Source organism: Calonectris borealis, chromosome W (genome assembly GCF_964195595.1).
Source record: "Calonectris borealis chromosome W, bCalBor7.hap1.2, whole genome shotgun sequence".
NCBI lineage: Eukaryota > Metazoa > Chordata > Aves > Procellariiformes > Procellariidae > Calonectris > Calonectris borealis.
In genome coordinates, this window is record NC_134351.1 from 1,748,000 (window position 1) to 1,761,251 (window position 13,252).

The 13,252-nt window shown below is 41.7% G+C and overlaps 1 protein-coding gene across 20 annotated transcripts in view; it reads left to right on the forward strand.

Moving 5' to 3' along the window:
* LOC142074887 (transcription factor 4) overlaps positions 1–13,252 on the forward strand; it is a 236,140-nt gene that overhangs the window by 57,411 nt on the left and 165,477 nt on the right. The window lies entirely within an intron of this gene.

The following is a 13,252-nucleotide window of genomic DNA, read 5'->3' on the forward strand; positions in this document are numbered from 1 at the left end:
CAATACGATGTTTAAAAGTTGTCGTTTCTCTTCTGCTTGCCTATTTTAAAGTACTTGAGCAAACTCCAAGGGTGTAATATGTGATTGATTTTACGCAGCTTGGAATAAGAAAAAGGCATTTATTTTTGCTACATAATGCCTAAATCTAAATGCATTGTCAGTAATTTGTGGCATCGTTGAAGACAAATAGACTTTTCCTTGTGTAAATATTAAATAGCGGAAAAGCCATGAAATGTAGTCCTTTCCTCCTTCTCTTCTTTTTTTTTTTCTCCCAAGATGTACTCAGTTGATAAATATATATACCTCTATTATTCATCCCTTCTTTTGAAGAAGGTGTATGATTGCATATGCATTTCCTTTTCCATCGGTAAAGTGTTTCAGTTTAACTGGGAGACATGCTGGTGAGATGAAACAGTAAATGTTGGTTTAAAACTGAGCTGATATGTTGTGATGTTACAGGAAACGTTTAAAATGCGACTCGCATCAAGGGAGTGTTTTTTAAACTTTTTTTTTTTTTTTTTTAGTTGTGAATGTTCTTATATTCAGTTCTTTCTATGTATAACATATCTTAAGACTTTGGACGCAATATCTAATTCTCACTGGAAATGTTCTATGATGCCTTTTGGACACAGGGCAGTTACCTGGAATTTCTTCTTCATGAAGTGCCTGATTATTAGTGTGATCTGCACCTGAGAAGGTGTAAACAGTGGAAAGGGAGTAACAGGCTTTTTTCTTTTAAGTCAAGAGAGAGCATTATGATCCTCCTGTGCGGTGTTGCCAATTTGACATTGCACCATGAGACTCAATATTTGGTGTTTAATTTGGCCAGGGACAAAACAATGCAATTATCTTGCATTTGTTTTTTTTTTTCTTCTTAACCAAAAGGAAATCTCTAACTTTTGCCTGCAGTGAAAAGCAAAAAAACATCAGCTGAGCTTAACGCACCATAAAAACTAAAGAAAATGTTGAGAAAGCAAAGAAAGCAAGCTTCATTTTTAACCAGTCATGAGTTAAGCTATCTGGGTTCAGTAATGTGTAACATGACCTAATTCCTGCATCAACTTTTGGTTGAACTCGAGCACGTATGTTAGAAAGGAGGGGTTTTCAGCCCAAGCAAAATTTAGCCCACTGCATCAGAGTGCAATAATAAAAGGCAGAAAAGACGATTCTTGACCAATGATGGAATGCTTTTGTTCAATATCTTTCAAGTCAGGTGCTTGAAACCCATTTTATTAATATATATTACTGGATCTCTATGGTTTTTCATAAGGGGTGTGTGAGCAGCTTCAAAACAGGTGCACGAGGAAGGGTGAGAGTCATTTCCTCAAAGATCAAGGGAAGCCTAAAAAGCTTTCATGGAAACTTTGGAAATATTCATTTTGGAGAGAAAAATAGATTGATGTTTTTAGTAGTATTGTAACATTACAAATAATGCCAAATCTCAGAAAAGCATTGAGCGTGAACACATTGTATTTTCGCATACTTGGAACATTTATGCGATAGTTAAATGTGAATGCTTTGTTTGGTAGCTTTTAGCAGAGCTGGCTCTTCAGGAGCCCGAGCTTCCTTACGTGCACGGGAAAGCTCATCGCGGGGCTCCCGTGTGCGTTCATTGCTCCTTCTCTCTTTTACTGGTGTTGAAAGACGCAGCACAGCGCGCAGAGACAGTGCAGGGAAAGCGGGCTGGAGCACCAGGACCTCGAGAGGTTGGGATGTGTCCCCGGAGCGGGAGCGACCGTGCCCCCCGGGGGACTCCAGCAGCTGGCCGGGCCCCCAGGAGAGCAGGGCAGGGCAGCAGCTGGGGTGCTCCGCAGGAAGCTTTGCTAGATGCCTAAGTTTAAGTGTAAGAAGGAGTAGGTTTTTGTTTTGTGTGTAGTGGTTTTTTTTGTTTGGTGGTGGTTTTTTTTTTTTTTAAATACTAGGTATATCTGCATCCACTGCAGTGAGGAACTCTCTTATCCAGGACACTGAAATAATTGGGGCATGCAGATAATAGGCTTTTGGGGTTCATGTTTTCCAGCTGTGAGAGTTGTGTAGAATTGCAAAATTGAAAATTAAATGTGAAATCTTGCATGCTGATGGCCATCAGAGAGAGGACACACCTGGGGCTGAGGTCTCTCAATCCCTTCTCTCTCTCCTTGTAAATTCAAGTCTGAGAGTGAAAGAGTGGAAAGAAAATATACCCATGCTTAGGCAGTCTGTTGAGATAAGTACCCATCTAGAGCCCCTTCTTGGCCATCAAATTCATCCTATTCAAATTTACAGCTTTAATGAACTGATGTCGTATGAATTTTAAAAGGTTTTGGGGATGGTGGTGGTTATTATGAGGCCAAATCTGTACCAGGGCCAAACGTGGCACAAGTGCCAGTAGTTTGCCATCACTAACCTTTCACCAGTAGCTTAGCATCAAAGGCTGCCTTAAACTGCGTGGATTAAGCCAGGTGAAATCACAGCATGTCCTTGAAAATACAATAAACTCACTTTGCTTTAAAAATCCTTTTGTGCTACAGTGTAATAGATAGCTTAAAATTTCTGTAGAATTGATTTCTGGTAGATTTTTCCCTTGTTGGTTGATATTCTTTGCCCAGAAACATATGGATTGTCTTAGGATAGCAAGTGTCCAGTAGACAGAAAGTGTTTGCTAACGGCTGTCATAATGCACGTTAAATGCAAATACATCTAGGGCAGTTTTAATGTAATTTTCATATAGATGAAGACATTCTAAAATAGGCTTAAATTAAAGCGCCGTTCTCCAAAGACTACAAGTTTAGCAGAAAATGTCCTTTAGTTTCATTAGATATTTTTCTTCTGTTTACTTTTGATTTCCCTTTCATCAGATTTGTATGGTTTGCAATCAGGACAGTAGCTTTTATTCACTGCAGTTGGTATAGTTTGTGACTTTTGCAACAGCCAGTTGGAGGATGAGCTGGACTAGTGGGGGTTGTTTTTTGGTTGTTTTTTTCTTTCTTTCTTTTTTTTTTTACCTCGACTTTTTTCCAGTTACACATTCCTTGCTAATCTTTCTGTTTCCAAGAAACATAAATATTGGGAATTAACCAGTCATGTACTGGCCAGAGAGGTACAAAACCCAGCTGCTGGTGTGGTCTGTAAAAAATCTGGTTTAGATAACAGCATCATATTGAAGTGTATACAGAAACAGCTCTAACAGATGCACTCCTGATTCTGAGCTGTCCATTCGAAGGGAATGAGCTGATCACTGAATTCATTCCCCACCAGTAAGTGGAAAAAAGAGTTTGCATTTTTTTAATGCTTGATTTCCCCCCCCCCCCCCCCTTCTTTATAATGAAGCAAGAAGTCAGCCTTCACCCCTTTTCCCCCAGGTTTTGACAGTGTTTAGAGCTAAATTCTGCTTTGAGATTTTGCAGGCAGAAAAGAGGAATTAAGTCCACTGGGTTTGCTTCCATTAATTATGAGTTTCATATATTTGCTTTTACAACCTCAAAGCCACTAGCCAACTTTAACAGTTAGTAGTTAGGGACGGTTTAAGTCAAAGCAAAAGTTCACACGAGTGAAAACAGATACTAACTTTTTTTTTATTATTCGTCACTCAAAAACACGTAGGAAAAAGCCCCGTTCTTGTAGTGCCTTTACCATCAATCTTTCTGCACGGTTGGTTTGCAGAGTCAGGTCTCCAGTTCAGTTATGGTTTCTGTAAAGTTGGCCCAGACTGAGCAATTCTGTGTCAGATTTCACCAGGTTCTATTTACATGCCAGGACCCTGGGTTTCGTAGAAGTTCCTGGATTAAACTGAGGGTGGCTGGATTAAATTTTTAATGACATATTTCAGCACTTAAACATATTACCCAATTTTGAAAATGCTCATCTTCCAGCTTCTTCCCCTGGTTTCCGCTGGAGGCGGTGGGTCTCTTCTATACTTATATTTAAATATAAAATTGCATAGTTAAATTGCCTACATCAAGTTTAAGAACATTTCTTTTCAAATCGGGGCAGATAGTTTTTCATGAGAGTACCTACCGTGTGCTAAATGTGCCATTGTCTATATGATGCTATAAATTATTGGATTGCCTTATTCCATGAAATCTCCTTAATATGTATACAAGCAGAGCATTAACCTGGTTGTTCTTTTCCCTTGCCTTGTGGGAGCCCTGGTGCCCTCCCCAGATTGTTGTGATATATTGCAGCATTGCTGCCAACTGCTAATGAGATTACTAATGCAGTGTAACTGGGTAGCAAATTATTAAATGCTATTCCATACCATTATTCAGCTTATTTTAGCAATTTGTGAGAGGGGCGCTCCTTGTAAATCAAACTCCTCGTATATTACTTTTGTTAATTGAGAGTTAAATTAAATCCAACTTTTTAAACATTGCGTCACTGACAACAATACGGGACCACGTACTTCACAATAAGCTGCGGGGAAAAATCCTCTGCTGGAGTGTGGAGGAAAGGCTGAGTAACTGCTCTGGTCTCGCCCACGTGCTCTGCCCAGACGTGGCGCGCAGCCGGCTGTGCCGTCGTCGCTCCCCTGCTCCCGTGTTCTCTGGGCATGTCTCTGCATTGCCACAAGGATTTGGGGCCCTTGTGCAGGGAGTTATGCTAAGGGTATAAACCCTGGGAATGAATTATCTACCTTTAATTACTAAAGCACAGGGTTTCCTGATATGTCATGGCTCAGTAAGCCATATATCGTGGTATTACTGATGCACTGGCAAAAAAGTGGCCCGCTCGGCTGAAGTAAAGCCCAGACCCACCCGCTGCGGGCGCTGCTCTGCCTCGCCTGCCTGGAGCCGGGGCTGCTGCAGGTGCCTTTCCTTCTGGAAGGCACTTAGGTGACCAGTGCTTCACCGAACGATGGTGTTAGGCATGGCTTTCTGGGAGCAGGAGAGGGGTGGCTTTGAAGCTGGGACGACTTCTGCACGTTCTGCTCCGTTACTTGGAGCATTTGAGTGCCTTTTCTTGTATGACAGTATTTTCTCTAAATGTTACCGCATCTGAAGTGTAACATTTCTCATTCATACAGCACATGTTGGGAGTGTTATTATATAAGCATACATAACTTTTTTAAAAATTTCATCTGTATGTCTGACTAGTGGCACTTGTAGAGACTTGGTGTCTAAAAAAAAAAGTCATGGAAGGTGGTTAAATATGACATTATTCATTTGGTGTGCGGTGCCTAAGTTGGATTTCTGCAATGATTTTCTCTTCCACATGCAAACATGTTGTGTTTGTAGTATGTCTTATCATGTGGTTGTGTCTCACAGAAAATCAGAATGTTCTAGCTGCATTATAAAGCACATATTTGCCTAGACTACACAAACGTGCAAAAAAAAATTTGAAAATTTATTTATTTAGAAGCTCAGTGCAGATTTCTCCCAGAAAGGGAACAAAGCGAATGTTAAAATAAGAAGGTAACCTTTGACTCTTGGTGTCACTAGCCCTTCTCGGTGCTACATAGCTGAGATGAGCATCTGAGTGTTTCATACCAGCCTTGGGAAGCAGAGGTCTTCAGAGATGCTTGATGGGCAGAGCGGGTGGGTGAGGCATAGTTTAATTGTTGAGGTAATTGTTATTTGCAAGAGAAGACAACAGATAGTCTATGTGACAATGATATTTACAGCTATGGATGCAACCCCTCCGTCCTTCTTGCTTGTGGTCCTTTGAGACGCGCGTGGTGAGCCGTGGGGTCCAGAGGAGCTGGAGCTGCGCGGGTCTGTAACTGGGAGAGAGCTGGAGGGATTGCCTGGCGCCAAGGGATGTCGGGGTGCTGCCGCAGACAGAAAAGGGGAAACAAGTGGTGTGGAAGGTAGTGATGGAGAACAACGAGGATATGTAATGAGCCCTCCTGGAAGTCCCCAATTGTCTCCTAGTTAGCCATCTCATTGTTAGTGGCCTGGCCTCAGGTAGGTTTTAATCAAAGCTTCCGCCATCGCCTAGATTGGAACTGAAATGTCTGCTCCGTACTGAGACCTTCATAATCTGTTATACAAGGAGAGTTTAAGTAAATCTGTCCTTCCTTATTTTTAAGTTATGGTGTAGAATGTATGCACTTTGCGTGGAGCATTGTGATTATCATAACTTTGGAGTGCTCTAGGGTTCAAGTAAAAATTAAGTACTCTAACATTAATATAGACTATATATGAATATACAGTAAATTAATTAGATAACCACAGTTTATAAACCACATTCATTTTATAACTGAGTGAGTCCTGAGAAACAGACACTTTCCTACTAAACTGTATCTCCTCTCAGGTTAAAATAAATAAAAAGAGACTCATTTTGCTCAGGAAACTCTTCTGCCACAGCACTCCCTACCCCCAAACTATCCAAAACCAGAACAAAATCAAATCTTCAGTAACCTGGTAAGCTGGAAAGGGCAATATAACTAGAACCTTAAACTTGTTCTTACTATCTGCTTAGAGTTCCAGCAGATCTGCTAAAAACTGGTTAAAAGCTGAAGTTGCGCAAATGGAATGGATATGTGAAAGTCATCTGTCCTTACAAGCACAAAGTCTATGTCATAAGTGTGTTAGAAAATAGCTTATGTAACTCTGCTAAATACAATGTGAGGTTTTATGACCTCATCCGACGGCAGGACAATGCAATTCTTTGTTATGAATATTAAGATTGAGAACAGTTTAGGTTTGTTTACACTGTTGACGTTTTATAGCAAATGCTGTCAAGTGGTGCCTCAGACTGTCCATGGATATTTGTATAGACTTTGGAAATTCAGGCAGAAAATGAAATGACCATCTGATTCAAATGAATTTTCCAATTATTTGTGGCTTTAACAGAAGTGATTGAAGTGTATTGTATATATCTGGCAGCTGGTCCTACTTCTTTGGGAAAAAAAAAACCCTAACGCTTTGTATCTAATCCCTTGAGCAAACCAATAGTAAATTGTTTATCAAATAAGTAGTAGAAATTTCCTATTTTGAATCTGTGCTTTCTTTACATTGCTGTCACGGAAAGGATAATTATGTGCAACTTCCCACGTGCTGGAGGTGCACGGATTCAGTTTGTCCCTTCCTCTTTCCGTGTTCAAGCCTGAACTGCTGCCTGAACTTGGTGCAGCTTCTCCCCATCCTCTGCCTGCAGTCTGTCAACATCCCCTCTATTGTCTGATACTAAACCCACGTTCGATTCCTCATAAATCCCTTTATTGTCTCCTCGCTGTTTCCCATGTCATATTTAAGTTTTCCTCACTGGTTTCCACGGCCCGTCACAGTTTGTGCTTTTGTTCGTGACTCCATCTCCTGGCTCCTTTCTCTCAATGAAGTCAGTCCTTGACTACTTCTGTCACCTTCAAGCTTCATGCTGCCCTTCTTCCAGATCACCTCCCTGTCTATATTTTTCATCACGTCCTGATGATATTTAGAGCAAAATCTTCAAAAAAGATTGCATCAATGGATGTGCATTTTAAATTTGCCAATCCTTCAGCTTACCAGATGTCCAGGTTACCATCTTATTCTTCCCTTGATCTACTGCTCTTTAATCCTTCTTCTGTATTTTGTCATTTTTTGTTGAGCTCACTTTTTATTTAGTTCTTAAAAAGCATAATATTCTAAGAAAAAAAATTTATTTTGAAAAACAAAACAGCCGAAAAGGTTTCAATCCACAAAATGTGTGTGTTTAACTTAATTTGTATTAGCAGTATTTGACATACTGTTTGTAAGGTGCTTCAGAGCTCAAAGAGGATATAGCAACGCTAAAGTATCTGTTTATCATACCTGTCTAAGTATGATAATCATAATTAGAGTCTAGGATTTTTCCCACCCTTCTCATTTTTGACACAACTGTAATTCATACAACGAGAAATGCTAATCATGTTAGTATGGTGTGTGTACAAAAAGTCTCTTTCGTGTAGCGATCTCGGTCCTTCTCCTTCCCATTTGAGGATATTTTGACTATTAAATCCCATATAAAATTACTTTCATTGGCTAATATACTATTTTTTTTTCCTTGAAGATAAAATTCAAATCTGAAGATGTTTGCCTTTCTCCATTTACTGTTCTCTGTATTTTAGATCATGTCAGCAAATCAACACAGTTGGCAGTCTCTTCTGGGGAGATACTCGGGGTTAGCATAAAAGGGTTTACTGATGCAGGTAAAGATATACTGTCTGAATTATTGCAGAAGTGAAATGCCTGTTTTGCAAACAGACTGCTGCTTGCCACACTCGTTCAGTGTTTTGGTGTATTCTTGGGTTTTTTTTTGTATTTTTTTTAAATATTTTTAGCACGTAAGACTATCTTCGATTCTCTGTGTTAAAATTATTAAAAAAGCAGCTGATGTTTTGTAATCCACACCCTTTCCCTTACCTCTTTCTCCAAACAACTTTCTTCAAAGACCTCAGTGTTGAGGACCCCTCGGGCATCACTAACCCAGAGTCTGTCTGGGTCCGTGAAGGAGCACCCAGCGTGCCAGGAGCAGAGCTGCCATCAGCTTTTTCAGGCTAATGCAGTAGAAAACAGGGTCTAGCTTTTCCTTTAACACAAACTGCTCTTGTCATCTGCTGCTGGCAAGGGTGGGGGGGCATCCTTTTGTTCTGTCACCCAAACTGGTACCATAAAAGCCAGTCCAGGGAGGGGTTTTCATAGCTCTGAACACCCTTTGCTCAGTAAGTGTGGGCTACCCCCTCCCGTCCTCCTCAGCTCTCACTCCTGCTCCTCTTAGCTCAGTTATCCTTCTCTATGCTCCTGCGCCATGTTCCTATAGCTGCTTCACTCTGGATTTTCCTCCGCGGTCCTTCTGGTGTCTTCTGTGCCCCCTGCTTCTCTTTGCTTAAAATGCTCAGAGTGGTTTGACTCCATTTAAACATCAGTTTTGCTTCTTTTAGGTAGAACTTCTGAGATGCTGAGTGAAGCTTTAGTTATTTAAATCACACTGTATTAATCACGTATGAATCACGTTCTGAAAAACTGACCAAATCTGTCTGTGATGATTTGCTTTTTGTAATGTCACATTGCCTAATGCTTGTGATTAAGTGAGGTTAATTTACAGGAGCCAGATTCTGGAGAAAATTACATATGTGTTCAAGTTTATGCACGGTGGGGTAAATCCAAGCTCTGAGAATAAGTCACTGGAGAATTTTGCATTGACTTCGGTGTCATTAGGGTTTCACTGTCCTAATTACCTAAGTGGCAGTACTTACAGGGTACATGATAAACTTCCGGAATTAGGTTTAGGAGCTTACAAACCTTCTTGCAATATCTGTCATACTAAATTATTAGTAAACTAGGCTAGATTAACTAGGTAGTAATTAGTGAGGTTTTCCTTTTCTGCCGAGGGAGAAGTGCTGTTGATTTGAGGACTGGTTTGAGGGGGACAGAAGTTAGCTGGCTTTGGACTGTTGATAGCTCACTGGATCCTACTAAGAGAATAGTTGTAAACAAGATGAGAAGAGACAAGGAGCACGCATGCAAGGTGCAGACGCCCATCTGTTTGTCAAGCACTCCAGCGTTGTACCCCAGCACATAACCCCTTCACGGCCACAGGCACGCGGAACGGTTGGGAGCTCCATGCCCGGCACAACCCATCACGCGGGCGCTGAACCCGCTCCGGTGACGCTCCGAATCTGCTCACAGGCCGAAGGAGAAGTTGTGCCTCTCTGAGGGTGCCGGGGCAGTGGGAGAGAGCCGTGGTACCAACACAGCACAGCGGGAAGGCTTTGGCCAGCTCCGCTTCCATTGAAAAAATATTTTCCAGCATATTCATAAATGCAATAAAACTGTATTTTATTATTTACTCTTTATAACTGTTTATGTCCAGGAATGATTTTCGTCTTGCTAAGCTCTCAATTTCCCAGCTGAAGATCTAGGCTATTTTTGAAAATGCATCTTTTTTTCCCAGTTAGAGCTTGCATTTTTATAGAGCTTCATGATACGTGTTTTAGACTGAGTTCCTTCTTTCTTTTTGTCTGTAGCTGAGATAAAGAATTAGTAATTTAAAACAATAACTACATGTTCCACTATGATCAAGGAATTAGATAATCTGGCATGTTTGCTTAAGGGGTCTGTATCTTGGGGCTTTTATAGGGCAGTATTAAAGCCCTGAGCCTTCTTATTATGCCAATACCCAGAAGATTGCTTTAATGAGAAGTAAAGGGCCTTTTTCCAATTACCAGGGAATAACTGTATTAAGTTCCTGTGTTATGTCAACCTGCTTTGATTTGATTACTGTGAAAGAAATGGATTTATCTGTCAGTGTTACTTAATTAAGCCTTCTCATTGATGTTTTGCAGAGTAATATAGTGTAGTTTGCACATTTAAGTCTAAATACAAAGAAAATTGGTCGAAAGCTAAGATGCGACCCCTGAAGATAAGGCACAAGAGCCATTGCTTGTCATTTTCTGATCAGAGTCCAGAACTTTTAACTTTGGTGGAAGAACCTTGAGCATTATATGGGCTCAGATTAAAGCAAAGTAAAGGGCAAGGGATTTTCAGCCAAATTTGAGATGGCTAAACATTTTGGAGTCTAGGCAAATCTTACAGTATTATTCTGTGAGGCTAGTCTCCTAATCACTACCTGATGTAGTATGTAGAATGTCTGGGTACCTTCAATGTCTGTCTTCCCCTGAGGCATCCCCAAAAGCTGTCCCTCTCCCGGCCCAGGAGCATCCTTCCCGTTTGGCAGTGCTTCCCCCTGCTAGGCAGGACTTTCTCTCTGGGTTAGTCTTGGCTGTGCCCAGGGACTCGGTCTGGGATGTTTGCAGAGATGAGGAATACCCCGGCCCTGAGGTACGTGTTGTTCCCATGTTATTTTAAGCATCTGATAGTGCCCTTTGGTCATTGGCACACTTGGCTCGAGGGAGAGGTAGGGATAACGCAGTGAAGAGTACAAGAAAGGACAGCCAGGCGGGCATTCAGCTCGCCACAAAAACATACGTTTAACTGTAAGCATGTAAATAGTTCCTTTCACATCATTGGGACTGTCCAGCGGTTGACCATGAAGCCTTATTTCCATGTGCTGCTGGAAAGTACGGGGCATTTTTGGGAGCCTGGCATCCCTTCCCTGTGCCTGAAAAAAAGGTTTTTGAAGAACGTGACTCAGAAGAGGCACCACGAGCGGGTTAAGTCGTGTGTATCAGCCCAGCATATGTTAAAGGGGTGGTAGTGGCTCTCAGCTGGAGCTGGGGGCAGGCTCCCAAAGGGAAGAGCTCAGCGACCGAGTGCTCCCCTTGCCCGGGCTGGTCTGGGGATGCCCCCTTCCCTCTCCGCTGTCCCTCCTGGGCACAGAGTGCAAGAGAAGGATTACTGCCCAAAACACAGCCCTGAAATGTGTTATTTTAGGTGACGCATGCCCAAAACCATGGCATCTATATTCTTAAAATACAGATAAAAAAAGTACAGTATAGCAGTCTGAAAACCTTTATGGGCATGTAAATCTTGCTCCTAGCACTGGCCGTGAGCCAGTGTAAGGGGCCTTGACAACATGTATTATTTTAGATAGCTGACTTTTACAGAAAATAAGTATGTTAATAAATGAAGTTTCTAACAGGGAGCTAAGAGAATAATGCCTCCTTGTAAATGAAAGCAGAGCCCTTCGCTGGTGTCACCCTGTTCTACACACGCACGAGCGGGCTCGTGGGTCTGCACAAGAGAGCTGGGAGCGGGACGGGGCTGAAGCCAAGCCCGCAGGTGCTGGGTTTATCACCTCTCTGGAGGTGGGCTCAGAGCTGTCACCCGGTCCCCCAGGTGCTGTCCCCGAGGGCTGAGCTGTTCCGCTCGCTGATGGATTTTGGAAGCTATGCTCGGGGGTGGGACGATGCCCATCAAAGTCAATGGGGTAATATCCACTGATTTTTAGCAGGCAATGGATCGGGGCTCTACAGAGTTAATTGCCTGTTACATAACACAAATGATTTTTAAAAATATGCCTAATTAACCTAATAGAATGGTTGATCTGATCTGTCAGGTAAATGATACACATTTTCTTTCTTTTTCTGGAGCTTAATTAAATATTTACCTAAGAGTGTCTTGTGCTATTAACATCTTCATCTGTTATTGAGATAATAGGAATTGTAACTGGGGGAAAGTATTAAACTATACAAATGTGTGGCGTTTTTTGGGTGGGTGTTTGGTGTGGTGTGGTGTTGTTTTGGTTTTTTTTTGGTTTTTTTTTTTTTTTTTTTTAAAATCTTGGAAATCAACCAGATTTGGTCACAGCACCTGCATTTTAAAGTGCTAATGACTGTATCTGTTTCTCAGACAACTGAAGTTCCCACTGATCCTAGAAGTCTGGATGAACCAATGCGCAGGTGGGAAGGGAGCTGCTCGTGTGTGTAGTCTTTGGCAGCACTCTGAGAAAGTTTCTCTAGCCAGCAAGACCAAATACATATTTTTTCCAATTAGATTAAAGCTACTGTTTGTGCGTGGCAAAAGGCAAGCAATATTATTATTTCATTAGGATGCTAGTGGGTACACAGGAGTAAGTTGGAAAATAGCTCTGAAATATGCAATAATACTGTTATAGATCAACGTCAATCACATTTCCTGATATTTAACATACTGTAAGTAAAAAAGTAATGGATTTAAGCTGCCTGGTCCGGTCCATCAATGTACTAAAGGATGTGCTTAATGTTAAGCATGAGTGATCTCATTTACTTGAATTAACATGAGTGAACTATGATTTCAGTGGAATTATTCACAGGCTTCCATTAAACCTGTGCGCAAGTGCCTCGCTGGTGTTATGTTTGGCCATTAAGTTTTTAGCCAAGTGGAAAGTCTCAGGAGACTCCCAACTCATTTTAGTAGAGGTTTTGTGATGGCAGCGGTTGTGCAGGTGTATCCCAGCGAACTTGAGTGCACTGCGGAGGGTCTTCTGCTTTCAGCCGCAGCGGTAGCCTGCGGGGTGCAGTTCGTGGACTTCTGCGCCTTGGTGCAACCTCAGAAGTAGCGTGGCCAGCGCGGAGGTGCACCTGACTGCTTCGGGTACGCGAGAGGGACAGCCCCGTGCAGTTGGGGTGTCTTTGGAAGAAGTTACTGTGTGGGTCTTTTTGGGTTTGGTTTTGGTTTTTTTCAGGCTCTGCATTTGAAAGAGCATTCAGCGTTACAGGGAAGTTTTAGTAACAATAAACCAGATTAATTGACAATACTGGGAAAGACTTGGGGAAAGCGGAATAAAAATAGTTGCATCAGAGAAGAAATATTGGGAATTGTGAAATGTGGAGAGCATTCATATGCAAAATGTGTCTATGACTTGATTTTTGTCAAGGAAAATGTAGTGTTGCAGTCTAGCTAGCCTCTTGCATCCAGTGATCTGGAAGCACGCT